Genomic DNA, 21,022 nt, shown 5'->3' with positions numbered 1-21,022 from the left:
CATACCATACTTTTTCAATCAATTCATCCATTGATGGATATTTCAGTTGTTTCCATATCTTTATTATTCTAAGTTACTCTGCACTTAACATGGAGTGTGGGCATCTCTTTTGAGGTCTTGATTTCAATCTTTTGGATATATACCCAGAAGTGAGACTGCTTGATCATGCTGCTGCTGCTAAGTCGCTTCAGTCGTGTCCGACTCTGTGCGACCCCACAGATGGCAGCCCACCAGGCTCCGCTGTCCCTGGGATTCTCCAGGCAAGAACACTGGAGTGGGTTGCCACTTCCTTCTCCAATGCATGAAAGTGAAAAGTGAAAGTGAAGTTGCTCAGTAAGTGTCTGACTCTTTGTGACCCCACGGACTGCAGCCTACCAGGCTCCTCCGTCCATGGGATTTTCCAGGCAAGAGTACTGGAGTGGGTTGCCATTGCCTTCTCCGACTTGATCATATGGTGGTTCTATTTTTAATTTTTTGAGGAACATCCATACTGTTTTCCACAGTGACTATACCAATTTACATTCACACCTACAGTATACAAGGATTCCCTTTTCTCTACATCTTAGCAGACACTTACCTTTTTGTTTCTATAATAATCATCTTAATAGATATGAGGTGACATCTCCTTATGGTTTTGATTTGCGTTTCCTTGACAATTAGTGATGTTGAGTTCCTTTTCATATACCTACTGGTCACTTGTATATTTTATTTGGAGGTATGTCTATTCAGGTCTTGTATCCATTTTTTAATTGGGTTGTTTTGTTGCCATTGAGTTATAGGAGTTTTTAACACATTTTAGAAATTACTCTTTCTTTCTCTCCTATAAATAGATGTCAGTTGATCTCTGAAAAGTGCTAAATACCCAAAGATATGAATTGTTAGCTTCTAGAAAAAAAGTAGAAATGGTAAAATAAATCAGTTGAGGTATTTATTTCAGGTAAAAACAAAAAAAAATAATAAGTATCTGGAAACAAATGATAGATCCAAAATTTGTACTCATTTTCAAATGCTTGCTTTTCATGTTTTCATTTTTTAAAAAGTTGAGAAATTCACCTTATTATGATCATTTAAGAAAACGATGTGAACAGTGAATAATAAGTTTTGATCAGGGTCACAGAAACCTTTCTATCTGCTTGAACACCTACAGGGCTTGACTTCTCAGGTCACTCTGCCAACTAATGATAAGAATAGAAATTCAATTATATTTTAACCCTTATAATGGATATAGTCAAAATTCATATGCCAAATAATTAAATTTAGAATTTGCTAAATTTAAAGCAGAAAAGGGGAAATCATGGTAGATGTGGGAATATACAGCAGGGAAAAGAAATGATTTGCTGATTAATTTCTAAAATGTGAACCAAAGCATCAGAAATTCCCTTTTATCAGATTTAACAAATAGTATTGTGGTTATTGTGAACCAGATATAATGTGGTGTTACATTCGGATTTCAACTCTATTTCTTGTGCCTTAGTCTGAAATATATACTAGTACATTTCTCAAACTAGTATTTATTATAAACTGCTTTGCTACGTATTAGCTTAATAACTATAGTTCAGTTTAATTTGTCTTACACATACTTCACTCTCCTTTCTCTCTATTAAACACAAATCCAAATAACACTTTACATACAGTCCCAATTAAAAATTGCAGATTTTACTTTAATTTTCCAATTTCTAATGATTACATAGATGGTAATAGTTAATTTAACTAATAGAATCTGTTGTGTAGATTACTAAAGTTACTGTTGGTTCTATGTTAGATCATAAAGCAAAAATATGCTAACCATTCAGAGTGTAAGACTAAGTTTCAATATGCTTACACACACTCAAATATGCTTTATTTTCTAATCATTCTCTAAACTGTATGAAAAAAAACTGTATTCAAATTTCTAGTGATTTATATTTATTGGACACTAATTTTCAGACTTTTATCCCATTACTATGATTTAGTGGCTCACATAAACTGTGGATTAAGTGTATGCTAGCTATCTAGATGCCTTAATGCACATCCACAGGAGCCCAATTGGACATGACTTGGGTATTGACACAGGACCAACCCAGCCAGTGTATCCAGAGCACAGGTTACCAAGTGGGAGTTCTTTATCAACTGAGCTACCTAAGTGAGATATCTAACCTCTGCCTGAGATCATTATTTAAACAAAAATTATGATGTGTACATTTAAATTCAAAACCTCCAATTCAATGGGAGCTTACTATTAGGTGACAAATACAACTTTTATACAGGTTTCCCAGGTGATGCAGTGGTAAAGAATCTGCCTGCTAATGCAGGAGACTGCAAGAGACGTGGATTTGATCCCTGAGTGGGGAATATCTCCTGGAGTAGGAGATGGCAACCCACTCTAGTACTTTTGCCCAGAAAATTCCATGGACAGAGGTGGCTGGTGGGCTATAGTCCATGGGGGTCGCACAGAGTCAAACATGACTCAGCATGACTCAGCACACAGTGCACATCCGTAACTTTTATACAACATTAAAAAGACTGCATGTTGTTACTTTGCATATGAAGTTACCCAAACAAGATGAAAAAAGATGAGAAGATATAAAACCAAGGCTTTCATTGATGTCTGTAATTTGAAAACGTAATACAGTATTGCTGTCTTGGGCTTCCTTGGTGGCTTAGTGGTAAAGAACCTGCTGCCAATGCAGGAAATATGGGTTCAATCCCTGGGTCAGGAAGATCCTCTGGAGAAGGAAACGACAGCCCCGTTCAGTATTCTTGCCTGGGAAATCACATGGACAGAGGAGCCTGGTGGGCTACAGTCCATGGAATTGCAAAAGAGTTGGATGTGATTTAGTGACTAAAACAATGACAACATGTGGCTGAGCCTGGTCTATGACATGAAGAATGCAAACCAAACTAACATGAGCTGTCAAAGCTGTTATCAATGAGGAAAGGTCACCTTGTTGATCCAGAGCATTAGCCATAGTGCTTATGTTTTGCATGAGAGGTCTAGAAGTCTACACCATTTTACTGATTAAACCATATGAGTGATTTAGTTAAGGAAATAATAAATGAGTGGTTTTCCAAGGTTCTTCTGAATAGTAGACAGTTTATTTGGGGTTATTGTTATACTTTGCCAAAATATAAATAAATACCATTCATTTGATACTAAAAAGATTGTCTAAAACCACAAAGGAAGTAACCACAGACTATACTCTCAGTATCTACAAAGAACTTGGCAAATGGATGTCATCTAATAGATATTCAGTTCACAAAGATTCCCATTTATTTTGAAGATTATTTTTTTCTCCTTTGAAAGGAAGGTGTAAGGAATAGCAATTCCAAGCCTACATCTCTCCCTGGGAACAATACGAAGACAAGGGCCAACTTCTGGATGTTTGACCTGTGCTTGACTTAACGCTCTGATGTTGCCTCTTGATATTCTTAATAGTTTTTTAACAAGAGGCCCCACATTTTTATTTCGTCCTGGGTCCCACAAATTTTGTAAGTGGTCCTAGTAAGGAGATTGGCTATGGATGGAGGAACAGATTCTGCTTTAGTTTGTCACCAGGATATAAATGAACAGAAACCCCTTTCTATAGCTCTGTTTTTGCATGTTCTCCATTCATGTTTTGGCCCTAATTTCACTCACATCCTGCTTCCTAGTTCTCTTCCTGTTGAAAAAAGCATCAAAAAGGTCACCAATTTACTAACCTTAAGTGATAAATAAATTGATATAAAATTGCCTTAACGATGCATGTTGTAGGAAGACCAGGTTAATGTCAATTGAGGATACTTTCATTTTTAAAAGCAAGAAAGATACAAGTAAGTATAATAAGATATAGCATCAATTTTTTCCCATAAAGGAAAAATTTACATTTTATCAATGTTTGTATTAGAGGAATTATAGCATTGTTTCAATGTCAGAAACACAGCTGAGTATACACTTATCTGTAGCAAACTTTGTCCTTTCTTATTTAAATATATTTTAAGAGTAATATATAATTAATTTCTTCATATTAGAAAATGCCCCAGTATAATAAAGCTTCAGACATTCTTAGAACATCTATTTCTATGTTTTGAGAGAAGTTTTCTGGTCAAAAATTTGTTGCCTTTTAAACTTCTTCAAATACAGAAAGTGCAGATGATAATTAACCCAACCCAAGTCATAGCTGCAGGAGGCCTTATTCTCAGATAAGAGAAGTAACTTGTTAGTGGTGAGATGAAAGTGTTAGTTGCTCAGTCTTATTCTTTGCAACCCCATGGACTGTAAACCGCCAGGCCCCTCTGTCCATGGGATTCTCCAGGCAAGAATCTGGAGTGGATAGCCTATTCATTTGCCAGGGGATCTTCTGACCCAGGAATCGAACCCCAGTCTCTTGCATGGCAGGCGAATTCTTTACCATCTGAGCCACCAGGATGCTAGGTCCCCTCCCCTGCTACAAGTCCTTACAATACCTTCCTCTCTCACACACTGATGCCTAAAATCCTGTGCCTCAGACAGCTGGTAGTCACATATCAATTGTAATGGTGCCAGGCACTCTGCTAAAAGCTTTACCTATGCAATTCATTGAGTCCTTTCAACAGACGGATACTATTTTGCACCTGAGGAAACTGAAGACCAAAGAGATTCAGCCATTTGCCTAAAATCACACAGTTAGTAGTGGCAGAGTTGACTGTTCAAATCTAGGAAGTTTGCATCAGAGTTGTTCTTGGGCAGTAGGTGTCACTGCCTCACACAAGAATTTTATTCCTTTTGTTTTTGGAGCTCTCACCCATTAATGTGTAAATGCTTTTCAAAGAGACTGCCCTGGGGTCAGTCATTTATAACTGAGAAGGAAGAAAATGAGAGCCTGTTTGAGGCGGTGGAAAAGAGCAGGGCAACAAATACAGGCCACCGTGGGGAGGAAGGAGATGTGACTGGAGAAGAATTCTGCCCACGCTCCCAGCCCAGAGACTGGAGATCTGTGATTTGTTGTCTCCGCTTGCATGCTGTTGCTATTTTTTCCTTTGACTGATGACAGATTCTCTCAGTAATGAGTCACATCCCTCTGAGTGGGATATATGGAAGCTTTTTGCAAGCTAACCCCAGGGCAGACTTATGAAAAGTATTTATACCTTCATGGGTAAGAGTTCCGAAAACAAAAGGAATGAAACAATTTAAACAGGTTAGAAAATATTTAATGACAGATTTTGGGCAAGCAAACAGGGTGTGACAGTAGGAAAAGAGGAAGAAGGTTCTAGATCAGCATTTCTTCAATCTTCTCCTTCAGTTTTAAGTGATCTGCAGCTTTAAACCCATTGTATTCATGCTTGAGTGCTTTGGGTTCTCATTTTGAAACACTCCCATCATTATTCAACCAACCACTATCATGGTTATTAAAAATACACACTGGTGGAATATTCTAGCAAATATATAGTCCATATTTATTATTCACTTTCTTCTGTTGCTTTTCATCTGTAAACAAATGCACAATGTATGAATCTGCAAACCAAATTCAACAATGTTTTCTAATTTTTTTCAGTATTTGTGAAAGATGCTGTCATAGGCTCTGTATACATAAAACAATTTATAAAATAAAAAGCACTTACCATTTCCACACTTAAGAATCTAGTATACATTCTTAACAGTTGAAATACAGGGCGAGTTTGACAGACAAAAGGAGGCAGCTGCTTATAAAGCAAGCTGACCGCTGTGAGGCCTGTGCACTGTAACAGTTTCTTAGTAAACAGTGCCACCGTGTGGGGTTTCACTCTAAAATAAATTTCAGGATTCATTATATTCCGTTCAGTTCAGTTGCTCAGTCGTGTCCAACTCTTTGCGACCCTATGGATTGCAGCATGCCAGGCTTCCCTATCCATCACCAACTCCCAGAGCTTACTCAAACTCATGTCCATGGAGTTGGTGATGCCATCCAACCATCTCATCCTCTGCCATCCCCTTCTCCTCCCGCCTTCAATCTTTCCCAGCATCAGGGTCTTTTCCAACGAGTCAGTTCTTCTCATTAGGTGGCCAAATATTGGAGTTTCAGCTTCAGCATCAGTCCTTCCAATGAATAATCAGGACTTATTTGCTTTAGGATGGACTGGTTGGATCTCTTTGCTGTCCAAGGGACTCTCATTTTATTATACTATACATTTCATTATATTATATAATTTAATATTATTTTAATAATATAGGTAACAAAAATATTTTTATAACAGCATTATTAAAAAACATTATGGCTAATATTTACTAGTGTTCATAAATATTCATCATAAAGGTTTTATATAAATAAATACTTTTGTTCACTAAATATTTTTATGTATCAAATATTTTTCAACAGTCTTACTTATTTTCACGTAAAAGAATCACACTCTAAACCCTATCACTCTCTAAACACTTACCACTATCTAAACACTTATCACTGAAAAGCAAATTGAAAACCATAGTCAAAAGCATAAGCTAATTTTCTTAAGTACTGAGTTCAACTTGGCTTGTAAAGACTATGAAAATGTTTTTATTTTTATTAATTTTTTTAATTGCAAACACATCCCACACTAATATAGTTCAAAATACAAAACTCCAAAAGTAAGGTGTGATTGCCTCATTATGAAAATGCTTTTAAATGTGCTTTAAAATATATTTTTGCTCAACTATTGTATTTTAGAAAAATATGTTCAATGTAATTAGATTTATTTATTTCCTTCTTTATATTTACAGGTTTACTAAGTAGTTTAAACTACAATGAAACTAATAGACTAGAAGGAGACTTACAAGGATATATGATATACAGTGTTTGTTGTCATATTTGGAAAAGAAAAAAAGAAACCTCCAGGAAAGATAAAGCACAATTTACAATTTTTATTTTGAAAACCCTTATTAGCAGACATTTTTATACCCCCCCCAACCGTGTCATTTTCAGGGGGGGATGGGGGGTGTTAGTTCTAAAAGGTCTTGCAGGTCTTCATAGAACCGTTCAACTTCAGCTTCTTCAGCATTACTGGTTGGGGCATAGGCTTGGATTACCGTGATATTGAATGGTTTGCCTTGGAAACAAACAGAGATCATTCTGTCATTTTTGAGATTGCATGCAAGTACTGCATTTTGAATTCTTCTGTTGACCATGACGGCTACTCCATTTCTTCTAAGGGATTCTTGCCCACAGTAGTAGATATAATGGTCATCTGAGTTAAATTCACCCATTCCAGTCCATTTTAGTTCGCTGATTCCTAGAATGTCGACATTCACTCTTGCCATCTCCTGCTTGACCACTTCCAATTTGCCTTGATTCATGGACCTGACATTCCAGGTTCCTATGCAATATTGCTCTTTACAGCATCGGCCCTTGCTTCTATCACCAGTCACATCCACAACTGGGTGTTGTTTTTGCTTTGGCTCCATCCCTTCATTCTTTCTGGAGTTATTTCTCCACTGATCTCCAGTAGCATATTGGGCACTTACCGACCTGGGGAGTTCCTCTTTCAGTATCCTATCATTTTGCCTTTTCTAGAAAAATTCTAGTAAAAGACATAACTAGTTAAGAAAAACAGAAAGCATATCAGTAATTTCACAGGGCTGTTGCTGTTGTTTAGTTGCTAATTCATGCCCAGTTCTTTTTGAGTCCCCATGGATTGGGCCTTCCAGATTCCTTCTGACCATGGGATTTCCAAGGCAAGAATACTGGACTGGGTTGCCATTTCCTTCTCCAGGGGATCTTCCCAACCCAGGGACTGAATTCATGTCTCCTGCATCAGCAGGTGGGTGCTTTACTACTGGACCCACCAGGGAAGCCCAGTTTCACAGGGTTAGGGATAGGATAGGACCAACGACTACAAGCAGTGAAGAGGGAATTTTTTTGAACACTGGGAACTCTCTATATATTGAATGTATGATACTTTTTATTGTATATAATTAATACTGTATATATAGATATAACATATGTATATAACATTTATAATATGTATATTTATACATATATATTAATATATACATATGAATACACACAAATGTATAATATATGCATACATATATATGTATATGTAGACATACACAAACAAATGCATACACACACACACATATAAATATATATATATACCAAATCTTCTGTCAGCTCTATTTGAGCAAATATATGTATTTTAGGGTCTTTTGGATCTCTCTTAAAAAATAAATCTACTTATGATATAGACTAAGCTATAAAAAAATAATAAATATAATTTAAAAATAAAAACAATAATAATCTTCAAAATAAATCTACTTATGATATAGACTTAGATAGCATTTTCAAAAGCAGAGACATTACTTTGCCAACAAAGGTTCGTCTAGTCAAGTCTATGGTTTTTCCTGTGGTCATGTATGGATGTGAGAGTTGGACTGTGAAGAAGGCTGAGTGCCAAAGAATTGATGCTTTTGAACTGTGGTGTTGGAGAAGACTCTTGAGAGTCCCTTGGACTGTAGGGGGATCCAACCAGTCCATTCTAAAGGAGATCAGCCCTGGGATTTCTTTGGAAGGAATGATGCTAAAGCTGAAACTCCAGTACTTTGGACACCTCATGCGAAGAGTTGACTCATTGGAAAAGACTCTGATGCTGGGAGGGATTGGGGGCAAGAGGAGAAGGGGACGACAGAGGATGAGATGGCTGGATGGCGTCACTGACTCGATGGACGTGAGTCTGAGCGAACTACGGGAGTTGGTGACGGACAGGGAGGCCTGGCGTGCTGCAATTCATGGGGTCACAAAGAGTCGGACACGACTGAGCGACTGATCTGATCTGATGATATAGACTGCTTCAAGCATAACTAATAATATGTCTTCTGGCAAGGCAGATGTACAGCCACTTGATGAACAAATACTAATGATGAATACTTTATGTGCAAGATTCTCTGATAGGTAATTTGGAATTCTAAAAAATTTTTATGGTCTTTTCTCTTAAGCAGTCTTCCAACTCAGTTAAAAAGACCAGAATAACAAGAAATAACACCAAAGATACATTTTGCATACAAAACACATGTGACGCACATATGACAATATAGTTGCAGAAATTAAAAAGAGGATAGAGAGCACCTGATCACTTGTTGTCAGCATAGGGGCAATGTTTCCTGGTTGTTCACTGGGTGAATTAATTGTTACACAAATGAACTTCTAATCAAAGAGTTCATACCTTTATGTAATTCTCTTCTAACCCCCTGGCAATTATATCAAGGGAAAAGTCTAAATTTGGTGCTATCACATCCTTAATGCCTCCCTAACATTTACTAACCTCTCTCTTACAACCAGAAAGCAGAAACAGGAACAGTGCCTTTGGCAAAAAAAGAGAATATAGCAAAAAAATAAAATTATTTTGTTTTCCTGTTACTCCTTTTATATTTATCTTTTATTTATGGTCAGTGATTATTTTCCATTTGAATTTGTGTCATCTGTGTAAAACTAATATTTTCTATTTCCCCTTTCTTTTTATTATTCTGAAAATCTATGAGGACACAAACCAAAGCAGAATTATGTAAATACAACAAACCAAAACAAAACAAAAAAAAACTGCTTCAGCAACTTTTTAAAAATGACAGACATTATTTGCAAGATTTAAAATTTAAAATGTAGCATTCTCTAAGCTTCTGGATACTATTTTTATAAAAAATGAAGCAAAGTAGAATATACTTGTTCACACATAACAGACAGTCTTTTCAACAAAGCAAATTTTGCAACTTCTGCTTTAAAAATACTGACTCTACTGATTTGTGTCTGACTCATTGCTGATACTTTGAATTTAGGAAGTTGCATTCCTTTTGAAATACTAGCAAAAGGTCAACCTTAATCCTTGGGGGATTCTGTTGTCAGGGCTAAATGTCCTAAGATTCGGGTTGAAAATATGAAATATTAAGTTTATCTAACATGTAAGAAAAAGATATGAATGCAACAAAGTAATATTAAAAGCCACAATACTAACACTTTTGCTACCTATTAGGTTACTTTTTTAAAAGTTTTAAGTTTTAATATAATAGAAGCTTGTTATAATTGTGATATTTATCTCACATTTTTTTTTCTGAAAAACTAGATTTTTAAACCTAGTGTATTGTCGTATACTTCAGTTCAGTCAGTTCAGTTCAGTTGCTCAGTCGCATCTGACTCTTTGCAACCCCATGGATTGCAGCATGCCAGGCTTCCCTGTCTATCACCAACTCCCAGAGCTTACTCAAACACATGTCCATTGAGTCGGTGATGCCATTCAATCATCTCATCCTCTGTTGTCCCCTTCTCCTCCTGCTTTCAATCTTTTTTAGCATCAGGGTCTTTTCCAAGGAGTCAGTTCTTCTCATTAGGTGGCCAAAATACTGGAGTTTCAGCTTCAACATCAGTCCTTCCAATGAACACCCAGGACTGATCTCCTTTAGGATGGACTGGTTGGATCTCCTTGCAGTCCAAGGGACTCTCAAGAGTCTTCTCCAACACCACAGTTCAAAAGCATCAATTCTTTGGCACTCAGCTTTCTTTATAGTCTAACTCTCATAACCATACATAACTACTGGAAAAACCATAGCCTTGACTAGATGGACCTTTGTCGGCAAAGTCACATCTCTGTTTTTTAATATGCTATCTAGGTTGTTCATAATTTTCATTCCAAGGAGCAAGTGTCTTTTAATTTCATGGCTGCAGTGATTTTGGAGCCCCCCCAAAAGAAAGTATGTCAGTGTTTCCATTGTTTCCCCATCTATTTGCCATGAAGTAATGGAACCGGATGCCATGATCTTCGTTTTCTGAATGTTGACCTTTAAGCCAGTTTTTCACTCTCTTCTTTCACTTTCATGAAGAGGCTCTTTAGTTCTTCTTTGCTTTCTGCCATAAGGGTCGTGTCATCTGCATATCTGAGGTTATTGATATTTCTCCTGGCAATCTTGATTCCAGCTTGTGCTTCACCCAGCACAGCGTTTCTCATGATGTACTCTGCATATAAGTTAAATAAGCAGGGTGACAATATACAGCCTTGACGTATTCCTTTCCTGAATTTTGATACCTAATCAATATCTTTGGTAAGGAAATAAATTATTTTTCAAAAAATTGATGAAAATTTTTAGGGAACTCAGCTTTAATCCAAAGTTAGCTTTATGTTTGTTCCCAGATTTATCTTCATAACATCCCTTAAACTAATCATCCATTTAATGTTGATTAATATCATGATCTTTGATATGTATGCTCAAGCAGAAATTTTGGGAAATTTTCTCTTCTAAATAGTTCAACCTTTAGTTACTATATAAAACTTAGAAAACAATTTCTGGTTTAGTAATAGAAGTTTTAATTTTAATTAAAATTCTTTTAATTCCTTGAAATAATCTTTCCCCTTCTGATCTATTCTTATGATGAGTTTAGGGGGTTGGGGAAGATTTCTACCTCTGCTCCGCTTAATGCAGTCTTACTAACTTTTCTAGTTTTTTTTAATGTTTCATTCGATCACTGTCTAAGAGAGATGCTCCTCTTTGTCGCATTTACTCTTTACAGTGACATTTTCCTATAGAATTTTGTTCATTGATTTATCTGCATCAATTGACATAGAGATTTTGATTTATACATTTCAAGAAAAAAAATAAAGCTCCTCTCCTCTGAACTAAAAGCATTTTAGTGCACAAGCCAAAAAAAAAAAAAGCTCATTTTAGAACCATCATTATGTTGCCATGTGTAATATTGTGCTTAAAATTAATCAATGGATAAGATTATTGACTACATAAGAGAAAATAATGCTACATATAGTGGCAAAGCCATTTCTAATGATTAAGACTTAATAGTATTCATTAGGACAGCTTTTCCTATAGAATTTAAGTAACAACAATTACCCTGGGTTTCTCTGGCGGCTCAGCAGTAAAGAAGCCCCTTGCAATGCAGAAGGCTAAGGTTTGATCTCTGGGTTGGGAAGATCCCCTGGAGAAGGAAATAGCAACCCACTCCAGTATTCTTGCCTGAGAAATCCCATATATAGAGGAGCCTGGCAGGCTACAGTCCATGAGGTCGCAAGAGAGTTGCACAACTTAGTGACTAAATGACAAAGAACAACTGAATTAATTTATCACATAAGAACTAAACTTATGTTTAGTTTGTGACAGAAGAAGCGGCTGATATGACATGTAGTGCCTGAAGATAAGGTTAATAACAAGAACAAACGTTGCAAAATCAAAATTCTATGCAATAATTACTACGATTTCAGTATGTATATTCACTCTCTTCGGGTAATTTTCTTATAGGAAAAAATTCTCTTTAGGTTAAAAAACTATTTGAAATCAGCTTTTGTTTATTTTTAATGAGATTAATTTTCCTTGTTTTTTTTTAAAGCCTTCTTTCTTGGTTTAACTAAGCTTTCTGTTCCTCCTTTCTCCCACATAGATAGGTCTCAACTAAAAGAGTATGCATTTAATTAAGCATGTGACCATTTAAGAAGCCTTTCTTTGGAGAGGTAAAGGGCTTGATCACCACATTTTAGGGAGACAAAATTGCTATTTTAAATTGAAATAAAATTACTTATTGTATATTTAAACAGATAAAATATTAGTTTTGTTGTTCAAACTTCTTACCACATTTTTTCACATTCTTTAGGAAGTTCTGTCATGTCTGTGGATAAATATTGTTAGTGTATATTCAGGTGTGATACAGTAGTCTTCACTAGGTGAGAAACAACTCACAGAAATTAAGGAACCATTTTTCAGTTTCTAGTTGAGAACAAATTCAGAGGCAATCTCTTTAAATAGTCAAATGACATGTTCGGTTCAGTTCAATTCCATTCAGTTGCTCAGTCGTGTCCGACTCTGTGAGACCCTATGAGTTGCAGCACGCCAGGCCTCCCTGTCCGTCACCAACTCCCAGAGTTTACTTAAACTCATGTCCATCAGGTCAATGATGCCATCCAGACAGTAGGTGTTGTGAGAGGGCATCAGAGGGCAGACACACTGAAACCATAATTACAGAAAACTAGCCAATCTGATCACACGGACCTCAGCCTTGTCTAACTCAATGAAACTAAGCCATGCCGTGTAGGGCCACCCAAGATGGACGGGTCATGGTGGAGAGATCTGACAGAATGTGGTCCACTGGAGAAGGGAATGGCAAACCACTTCAGTATTCTTGCCTTGAGAACCCCATGAACAGTATGAAAAGGCAAAAAGATAGGACACTGAAAGATGAACCCCCCGGGTCAGTAGGTGCCCAATATTCTACTGGAGATCAGTGGAGAAATAACTCCAGAAAGAATGAAGAGATAGAGCCAAAGAAAAACAACATCCAGTTGTGGATGTGACTGGTGATGTAAGTAAAGTCCAATGCTGTGAAGAGCACTATTTCATAGGAACCTAGAATGTTAGGTCCATGAATCAAGGCAAATTGGAAGTGGTCAAATAGGAGATGGCAAGAGTGAACATCGACATTTTAGGACTCAGTGAACTAAAATGGACTGGAATGGGTGAATTTAACTCAGATGACCATTATATCTGCTACTGTAGGCAAGAATCCCTTGGAAGAAATGTAGTAGCGAGGTCAACAAGAGTCCGAAATGCAATACTTGGATGCAATCTCAAAAATGACAGAATGATCTCTGTTCGTTTCCAAGGCAAACCATTCAGATTCATAGTAATCCATGTTTATGCCCCAAACAGTAATGCTGAAGCTGAAATTGAATGGTTCTATGAAGACCTACAAGACCTTCTAGAACTAACACCCAAAAAAAAACACGTCCTTTTCATCATACGGGACCGGAACGCAAAAGTCTGAAGTCAAGAAATACCTGGAGTAACAGGCAAATTTGGCCTTGGAGTACAGAATGAAGCAGGGCAAAGGCTAATAGAGTTTTGCCAGGAGAACACACTGATCATAGCAGATACCCTCTTCCAACAACACAAAAGAAGACTCTACATATGGACATCTCCAGATGATAAATACTGAAATCAGATTGATTATATTCTTTGCAGTCAAAGATGGAGAAGCTGTATAAAATCAGCAAAAATAAGACTGGGATCTGGCTGTGGCTCAGATCATGAACTCTTTATTGCCAAATTCAGACTTAAATTGAAGAAAGTAGGGAAAACCACTAGACCAGGTATGACCTAAATCAAAACCCTCACAATTATACAGTCGAAGTGACAAATAGATTCAAGGGATTAGATCTGATAGAGTGCCTGAAGAACTATGGACCAAGGTTTGTGACATTGTACAGGAGGCAGTGATCAAGACCATACCCAAGAAAAAGAAATGCAAAAAGGCAAAATTGTTGCCTGAGGAGGCCTTACAAATAGCTGTGAAAAGAAGAGAAGTGAGAGGCAAAGGAGAAAAGGAAGGATATACCCATTTGAATGCAGAGTTCCTAAGAACAGCAAGAAGAGATAAGAAAGCCTTCCTCAGTAATCAATGCAAAGAAATAGAGGAAAACAATAGAATGGGAAAGACTAGAGATCTCTTTAAGAAAATTAGAGATACCAAGGAAATATTTCATGCAAAGATAGGCACAATAAAGGACAGAAATGGTATGGACCTAACAGAAGCAGAAGATATTAAGAAGAGGTGGCAAGAATACACAGAAGAATTATACAAAAAAAGATCTTAATGACCCAGATAACCATGATGGTATGATCACTCACCTAGAGCCAGACATTCTGGAATGCAAAATGGGCCTTAGGAAGCATCACCACAAACAAAGCTAGTGGAGGTGATGGAATTCCAATTGAGCTATTTCAAATCCTAATATTTGATGCTGTAGAAGTGTTGCATTCAATATGGCAGCAAATTTGCAAAACTCAGCAGTGGCCAGTGGCCACAGGACTGAAAAAGGTCAGTTTTCATTCCAATCCCAAAGATAGGTAATGCCAAAGAATGCTCAGACTACCTTACAATTGCACTCATCTCACACACTAGCAAAGTAATGCTCAAAATTCTCCAAGCCAGGCTTCAACAGTACATGAACCATGAACTTGCAAATGTGCAAGCTGGATTTAGAAAAGGCAGAGCAACCAGAGATCAAATTGCCAACATCCATTGGATCCTCAAAAAAGCAAGAGAGTTCCAGGAAAAACATCTACTTTTGCTTTATTGCCTATGCCAAAGCCTTTGACTGTATGGAGCACAACAAACTGTGGAATATTCTTCAAGATATGGGAATACCAGACCACCTGCTCCTGCCTCCTGTGAAATCTATATGCAGGTCAGGAAGCAACAGTTGGAACTGGACACGGAACAACAGACTAATTCCAAATCGGGAAAGGAGTACATCAAGGCTGTATATTGTCACCCTGCTTAATTAACTTATATGCAGAGTACATCATGTGAAATGCCATGATGGATGAAGCACAAGCTGGAATCAAGATTGCCAGGAGAAATATCAGTAACCTCAGATATGCAGATGATACCACCCTTATGGCAGAAATTGAAGAAGAACTAAAGAGCCTCTTGAGGAAAGTGAAAGAGGAGAATGAAAAAGTTGGCTTAGAACTCAACATTCAAAAAACTAAGATCATGACATCTGGTCCCATAACTTCATGGTGAATAGATGGGGAAACAATGGAGACAGTGACAGAGTTTATTTGGGGAGGCTCCAAAATCACTGCCCATCGTGACTGCAGCCGTGAAATTAAAAGACGCCTGCTCCTTGGAAGAAAAGCTATGACCAACCTAGACAGCATATTAAAAAGCAGAGACAATACTTTACCGACAAGGGCCCATCTAGTCAAAGCTTTGGTTTTTCCAGTAGTCATGTATGGATGTGAGAGTTGGACTAGAAAGAAAGCTGAGCACCGAAGAATTGATGCTTTTGAACTGTGGTGTTGGTTGAACCGAACTTGAAAACTCTCAAAACTTTGCCCATATTTTAAAAGCATTGTTTTTCTTCTTACTGTTGAGTTATAAGTTTTGTATATATCTTCACATAAGTCTTTTGAAAACAGGTATATATTTTGTGAATATTCTCTTCCATTTTCTTAAAGGTGTCTTTGTAAGAGCAAAAATTTTAATGATATCCAATTTATTGATTATTTTCTCTTACAGGTCATGTTTTTTATATGCTATCTAAAAATCTTTTTTTACATAAGATCAAAATCATTTTCTCCTGTGTTTTCTTCTAAAAGATTTGTAGCTTTAACTTTTACATTTAGGTGTATAATCCATTTTAACTTAACTTGTATGTGTGGTAAGAAGTAAGGATTAAATTCAAATGCCAGAATCATTTGTTGAAAGACTACCTTGTCCTCATGGAATTACTTTGCCATCTTTGCCAAAAATCAAATAAATACATATGTAGAGTTTATATTTCTATACCTTGTCCTATATAACTATATTTTGCCATTATCATATTATTTTAATTACTGTAGTTTCAATGTAACACTCAAAATCAAGTACCCTAAGTCTCCCAAATCTGTCGATCTTTTTTCAAAAGTTCTTGTGTCACCATATACATTTTTTAATAATCATGTCAATTTCTACCAAAAACCCAGTGAACTTTTGACTGAGTTTACTTTAAATCAATTGATCAATTTGGAGAAAATTATAATCTCAACAATATTGAGTTTTCGAATCCATGATTAAGATGTATCTCTCTCTAATTTTAATAAGTCTTACTTTCTCTCATCAATATTTTACACTTTTCAATGTACATGTCTCAAATACATTTTATCCCATTTATCCCTCTGTATTTCATGATTTTAGATGCTATTTTAAATGCTACAGTAAATCTCATTTTATTTTTCAATTGTTCATTGCTATTATATGTAAATACAATTAGTCTTTTTATATCGATTTTGTCCTACAACCCTGCTAAAGTCACCCATTATGTCTGGAAGATTCTTGTAGATTCCTTAGGATTTTCAATATCCTAAGGATATTGAAAACTAAATATTTTTAAGGACCAGGAACATGGTGTCTAAGAATAAAGACAATTTTACTTTTCCATTCCAATCTGTGTGTCTCATCTTTTTCTCTTTCTTTCTTCCTTTATTTTTCTTCTTTTGTGACTTTATCACACAGGCTTGTTTGTAACCTTAATACAATGCTAAGTAGAAGTGGTGAGAGTAGTTATCCTTGTTTTTTTCCTGATGTAATGGGGAAAGCATCCTGTCTTCTATTTATTAGTTGTATGATGGATGGATGGATAGATAGATAGATAGCTATCTTTCATACTGTAAAAGTTTTCTTCTACTATGTGTCTGGTTTTTACAGAGTTTTTTTGTTTTTTGTTTTATTCACGAATGGGTGTTGAAGTCTGACAAATTCTTTTCCCAAAGTTATTGAAATTAGAGGTTTTCTCTTTTGTTCAGTTACATTTGTTTTTGAATGTTAATCAACTCTGCATTTCTAGGATATATTTCTCTTTGCCATGATGTATTTTCCATTTTTCAGTTGTACAAATTGCTGCATTCAATTTGACAATGTTTATTATAAATTTTGAATATATGTTCATAGTCATCTTTAGTTTTCTTTTCCTGTGATATTTTGTCTGGTTTTTGCTCTCAAAGTAAGATTGAACTTGTAAAAATGAGTTTTGAAGTAGTCCCTATTCCTTTATTATCAGAAAAAGTTTGCATAGGATTGGTATTATTTCTTCCTAAAAGTTTCATAGAATTCATCCATGATGCTATTTCAGCCTGCTTAGAATATTTAGTTTCTTTAATTAAATAAAGCTATTTAGAGGTTCAATTTCTTCTTGAATAGGTTTTGGTCAGTTATGTTCTTCAGGGAAATTGCCCCTATAGTCTACACTGTAAATTTATTGACATATAGTTATTTTTAACATTACCTTGTTATCCTTTTAAGATCTGTAGAGTTTCTAGCAGTGTTTCAACTTTTACTACTGATATTGTCAATATAGTTCCTTTTGGAATTTTCTTGAGTAATGTAGGTAGAGATGTCAAATTCATTGATTATTTGGGGGAAAAAAAACAGGTTTGTGGTTCATTGATTTTTCTCTATTTTTTTTCTGATTTTAATTTCTTAGATTTTTTTAAATTTTATTTTTATTATTTACTTTCTTTTTCCTTGGATTTAATTTGTCATTTTGTGATTTCTACAGTCAAATTTGAATCAAAAATTTTTAGACAGTTTTTCTTTTTAATACAATCATTTAAAACTATACATTTCCCTCAAATCACTATTTTAGCTTTATCTCTATTATATATGTATATATATATATAAAATGTAGTTTAATTATCATTCAATTCAAAACTTTTTCTAATTTCTCTTGTACTATGCTCTTTGTCTCATGGAGTGTTTAGGCCATTTATATTTAATGTAATATTGCACAATGTAATATTAATATGGTTAAAATCTACCATCTTTCTCTTTATTTTCCATTTGTCCCGTCTGATCTTATTCTTTTTTTCTTATCTTTATTTTGGGTTGAGGATATTCTTAGTACTCCATTTTTATTTTCACAATGCCTTATTTTTATGTCTACTGTAATTTTTTAGTATTTTTGCTAATAATGTTATCAAAATACACCTTTAGTTTATGATAGCGTATCTTCAGATAATATCAGACTACTTCATATATAAGAAACTAACAGTAATACACTTCCATTTTCCTTTGTTCTTTATGCGGTTGCCATTCTGCATTTACTTCTACATACATTTTACTTCTACAAGTGTTGCAAAACCCACATGTATTGTCATTGTTATGTTTTGGGAAACTAAATATCTTTTAAAGAATTTAAAGGTAAGAAAATTATATCTTTTCTATTCACCCATCTGTTTTCCTTTCCCAGTGCACACAGATCTCTATGAAGATCTGAGATTCTGTCTCATATAATTTTTCTTCTGCCTGAAGAACTTACTAGGACATTTCTTATAATGAGCTCTGCTGTCAATTGATTTTCTAAGCTTTGATTTTGTCTAAAAATTCTTCATTTTATCTTCATTATGAAAACTATTTTCACTGGATGTCTTAGTCCATTTGGGCTGCTATGTTAAAAAAAAAAAATAGACCAGATGTCTTTTAAACAACATAATTTTATTCCCCACAGTTTGGGGAACTGAAATCCAAGATCAGAGTAACAGCATGATAGAGTTCTGGCGAAAGTCCTCTCCAGGTTGCAGACTGCCAACTTCTCTTTGTATCTGCACAAGGTAGAAGTGAGGCTCTCTCTAGGGCATCTTTTCAGTTCAGTTCAGTCACTCAGTCACGTCTGACTCTTTGTGACCCCATGAACCACAGCATGCCAGGCCTCCCTGTCCATCACCAACTCCCAGAGTCTACCCAAACCCATGTCCGTTGAGTTGGCAATGCCATCCAACCATCTCATCCTCTGTCATCCCCTTCTCCTCCTGCCCTCAATCTTTTCCAGCATCAGGGTCTTTTCAAATGAGTCAGCTCTCTGAATCAGGTGGCCAAAGTATTGGAGTTTCAGCTTCAACATCAGTCCCTCCAATGGACACCCAGGGCTGATCTCCTTCAGAATGGACTGGCTGGATCTCCTTGCAGTCCAAGGGACTCTCAAAAGTTTTCTCCAACACCACAATTCAAAAGCATCAATTCTTCGGCACTCAGCTTTCTTTATAGTCCGACTCTCACATCCATACATGACCACTGGAAAAACCATAGCCTTGACTAGACAAACCTTTGTTGACAAAGTAATGTCTCTGCTTTTTAATATGCTGTCTAGGTTTGTCATAACTTTTCTTCCAAGGAGTAAGTGTCTTTTAATTTCATGGCTGCAATCACCATCTGCAGTGATTTTGGACCCCCAAAAAACAAAGTCTGCCACTGTTTCCACTGTTTTCCCATCTATTTGCCATGAAGTGATGGGACCAGATGCCACGATCTTAGTTTTCTGAATGTTGAGCTTTAAGCCAACTTTTTAACTCTCCTCTTTTACTTTCATCAAGAGGCTCTTTAGTTCTTCTTCACTTTCTGCCATAAGGGTGGTGTCATCTGCATTTCTGAGGTTATTGATATTTCTCCTGGCAATCTTGATTCCAGCTTGTGCTTCCTTCAGCCCAGCATTTCTCATGATGTACTCTGCATATTAGTTAAATAAGTAGGGTGACAATATACAGCCTTGATGTACTCCTTTTCCTATTTGGAACCAGTCTGTTGTTCCATGTCCAGTTCTAACTGTTGCTTCCTGACCTGCATACAGGTTTCTCAAGAGGCAGGTCAGGTGGTCTGGTATTCCCATCTCTTTCAGAATTTTCCACAGTTTATTGTGATCCACACAGTCAAAGGCTTTGGCATAGTCAATAAAGCAGAAATAGATGTTTTTCTGAACCTCTCTTGCTTTTTCAATGATCCAGCGGATGATGGCAATTTGATCTCTGGTTCCTCTGCCTTTCCTAAAACCAGCTCAAACATCTGGAAGTTCACAGTTCACATATTGCTGAATCCTGGCTAACTAAGCCATGCCATGTGGGGCCACCCAAGACGGACGGGTCATGGTGGAGAGGTGTGACAGAATGTGGTCCACTGGAGAAGGGAATGGCAAACCACTCAGTATTGTCGCCTTAAGGACCCCAAGAACAGTATGAACAGTATGAAAAGGGCATCTTTTACAAGAGCACTAATACTATTCATGACATCTCTGCCTCTCTGGATGTGTTGAAAACACATCCCTTTCATATGTTGAAAACAATATGAATTGAAGGGACACTAACTTTTAATCACAATTTGTATCACAGTATTGCATATAGGCCTGGCTGCGATTCATGGGGTCGCAAAGAGTCGGACACGACTGAGCGACTGATCTGATCTGATTGCATATAAAATTCTGTACTGTATTTTTTAGCACTTATATGTCATTCCAGCTTGATTAACTTCTAATGAGAATCATGTAATCATCCTTTCCTTAATTCCTCGGTGCATAATGTGACTCTAGTTTTTCTTCCAGTTTTCTTTAATACTATTTCACTAGGTTACTACAATTTATAGTGTGCCTTGGTATGTTTTTCTTTGTGTTTATCATGCTTCAGTTTGTTTGAGTTTCTTAGATCTGCGGGTGTCTGTTGCTGTTTCATTGCTAAGTCAGGTCTGATGTTTTGCCGTGCCATGGACTGCAGGACACCAGGCTTCCCTGTCCTTCACAGTTTCCTGGAGTTTGCTCAAACTCATGTCCATTGAGTTGGTGATGCTATCCA

The sequence above is a fragment of the Bos indicus x Bos taurus genome, chromosome 7 (assembly GCF_003369695.1).
Source record: "Bos indicus x Bos taurus breed Angus x Brahman F1 hybrid chromosome 7, Bos_hybrid_MaternalHap_v2.0, whole genome shotgun sequence".
NCBI classification, from domain to species: Eukaryota; Metazoa; Chordata; class Mammalia; order Artiodactyla; family Bovidae; genus Bos; species Bos indicus x Bos taurus.
The sequence above is the reverse complement of the archived record's forward strand: the minus strand, read 5'-3'. Positions refer to the sequence as shown.